This window comes from Giraffa tippelskirchi, chromosome 5 (assembly GCF_054371585.1).
Source record: "Giraffa tippelskirchi isolate mGirTip1 chromosome 5, T2T-mGirTip1v1.2.pri, whole genome shotgun sequence".
In the NCBI taxonomy this organism is placed as follows: domain Eukaryota; kingdom Metazoa; phylum Chordata; class Mammalia; order Artiodactyla; family Giraffidae; genus Giraffa; species Giraffa tippelskirchi.
This window is the reverse complement of record NC_137279.1, coordinates 187,529,649-187,530,106: the sequence shown is the minus strand read 5'-3', so window position 1 is coordinate 187,530,106 and position 458 is coordinate 187,529,649.

Sequence of the window (458 nt, the reverse complement as noted above, 5' to 3'; positions counted from 1 at the left end):
ACACTTTGATTTGTGCTGTCAGCATGCACGTGGGGATGGTTCCAGCCATCCCCCTGCTTGAGCACAGCCACACGCGCTAGCTCAGCCCAGGTGGTGTCCAAGCATCGCCTTTCTTTGGGGGTCAGCAGGCCCATGGGAAGAGACACATGCTGAGTGAACTGTCCTCATGACATTAACTTCTCCTCTAAACACATGATGATAGATAGTGCTAATTGCTCAGTCATGTCCCACCCTTTGTGACCCCATGAACTGTAGCCCACCAGGCCCCTCTGTCCATGGGATTCTCCAGGCAGGCAAGAATACTAGAGTGGGTTGCCATTCCCTTCTCCGGAGGATCTTCCCGACCCAGGGATCAAACCCCGTTCTCTCGCATTGCAGGCAGAGTCCTTACCGTCTGAGCCACCAGGGAAGCAAATACATGATAGTTACTTAAAAAAAAAAAAAAAAAAGCAATGAAA